This window comes from Petaurus breviceps, unplaced genomic scaffold (genome assembly GCF_028583685.1).
Source record: "Petaurus breviceps papuanus isolate PSGF00001 unplaced genomic scaffold, PetGlider_PUasm1.0 456, whole genome shotgun sequence".
NCBI classification, from domain to species: Eukaryota; Metazoa; Chordata; class Mammalia; order Diprotodontia; family Petauridae; genus Petaurus; species Petaurus breviceps.
The window spans coordinates 914,419-916,740 of record NW_027186343.1 but is presented as its reverse complement, the minus strand read 5'-3'; the positions used below and the strand labels follow the sequence as shown (position 1 = coordinate 916,740).

Below are 2,322 nucleotides of genomic sequence, written 5' to 3'. Positions count from 1 at the left end.
AAAAAACTGTACAACTTGGCTTCTGTTGCAGGGAGAGCTGTCTCCCCCTCACTCTAAGCTGAGTGTCTCTGGAGGGCTGATGAGGGATACACCTTGGTACTTTGCCGTCTTGTATTTTTCTTGTATAGATTGTAAGGCTTGCTGTGGCGCTCTAAGGAAGGTCTGATAGAGGTCCATTAGACATGGCTTAAGACTTTTCAAGGTGTATCCTGTTTTTTGGATTAAAGACTCTGGCCAGCTTTTCCCAGTGATTGTGTAGAGTGCTATATGAAAGGCAGCTCCGGAGATGACTGACGGTAAATATTTCAAGTATGGGTCAGCATCCATTAAACTCAGCTCTCCCAGAAACATGGCCAGACTTTCCACTCTAGAATTGACCTGCTGCTGATGTAGGAAATACTGAGCGAGAAAATGGTTGACGGTTGGTGCTGCAAGGTCAAAAGCGAGCACTTTCAGCAGCAGTTGCTCCACTCTCAACACCTCCTTTTTCGTGTACTCCTTATCTGTGAGGTACAGAACCTCGGCCACGCTTGGGGGGTAGATTTCCTCAAACTTGGAGGCGAGGAGCAGGGCGGCAGTGCCCAGCAGCTGAAGCTCCCCCTGGAACGGTGACTTGGAGAGGAATCTATCGATGTAGTTCACAGCCAAGTGCAAAGTCTCATTCTGGAGCCTGGTTTCCTCCCCCGCCATCACCAGCCAGTCCACCAAGGCAGCCCGCGTGCCCTTGGTTACGCCTGGCTGCTTCTCCATGTAACCCGCTGCAGGCTTATACCAAAACTCCATTTCCCTGAGGTACAGATAGATGTCTTCATGGTATTCGGGGACTTCATTGACATTTGCTGGCTTTTCTTCTGGTTCCAGTCGCATAGACATGTCCATAGTAAGGGGCGCAAAACTGGCATCCTTTGGATAATCAGGGAGTACCAAAGGTCGTCTTGTCTCTGGCAGCCAAGCACCCTCAGACTCCAACTTTCTAGGGACCGGAAGTTTCTTTGCATTCTCCCCAACTCGTTCATTCCCGCAATCGTTGAAAGCAGCCTGCTGACGGATGGTATTCCAGGGCCCGACATCACCCTGCTCATCATGAACAGAAATAGCGCTGAGAGAAGCAGCCAGCCCCAGACCCCTGGGCTTCAGACGATGCAGGACGAGACTATGACGCGGGACCCTCACCAAGGCCAGCCCCCCGCAAGTCCTGATGACTTTGGCACGGCGGCCGCGCCCATCTGGATGGATGTCCTCTTTTCTGTGGTCTGCGTGGGGGTCCCGGGGCAGCATGGCTCAGGGTCTCCGGTCCCACGGGGTTAGCCTTCGGGGCTCCTTCAGCAGCTGTGTTCCGTGGACTTTCAGTCCCCCAAAGGAAAGCTATGGGAGCTGAATGATCCGACCCTTTTATAGGAAGTAGCCCCACCTCCGATTTACCTTGGAAAGGTGTGAATTCCCCTTGACTGAATCCTCTGGTGCTCTGCCACTGAGGCAAGTTAACACCTTCAGGTGGCAGCCACCCCGAGGCACTCCAAGTTCACACGTTTGTCTGACTCCTCAGAGTGAGGCTGGTGACTGCACAGCCCTACCTCAAAGCCAAGTCCTGGTAGCATCTTCCTGAAGTCCTGGTCCGCTTTGAGAAGGAATGATAGACCACAACCTGTGAGCTGCCCGAACGCCGACCCAGCTGGCCAGTTTCAGTTGGGCAACTCAGCCTCCCCTCCTTTCCCCTCTCCTCTTTCCCCCCTTCCCCTCTCTTCTTCTTTCCTCCCCTCATTTTCTCTCTCTCCTCTCTTCTCTTTCCTCCCAAAATGGGGTATCACATCCTTAGCTAAGGGTGTTCCGCCCAAAGGAAGGAAATTTTGATGACTGAAACCTACCTAGTAATCTTGGGGTTTACTGGATAGATTTCTCTCTCAGAAGACCATGCCTTAAACCCAGTTCACTCTGGATCTCATTGATCGGACAGCAAAAGGTGCTCAAGCACCACCTAACGTTACTTTTTGGGCCCTCCTGTCTCAGTGAAAGTCAGTAGTAACTGCTTCTCTTTTGGCCAGCAACCCTAAGGGTCTTTCCCTCCCAGTGTGATTTTTTTTTAATTAAAGCTTCCATCCCTTGACATACTTCTTCAACACATCTATTCACTGACTTGCCTCACTCAAAGTGAGAACTCGGAAAGACCTTAGCTTAAAAAGAGCAAGGTTTCCCATTGCATCCTGGGTGATCGCCAGTCGTCCTGACTGATATCTGGTCACTGGACCCATATGGCTCTGGAGGAGAAAGTAAGGCTGGTGACTTTGCCCAGCCTTCCCTCAAATCAAATTCAATTGCAAGTCG

At 51.3% G+C, this 2,322-nt stretch overlaps 1 pseudogene; it reads right to left on the bottom strand.

The window, feature by feature from the left end:
* Window positions 1-48: 48 nt before the first annotated feature.
* On the bottom strand, window positions 49-1,278 carry LOC138171711 (cyclin-A2 pseudogene; annotated as a pseudogene).
* Between the last annotated feature and the right edge of the window lie 1,044 nt (window positions 1,279-2,322).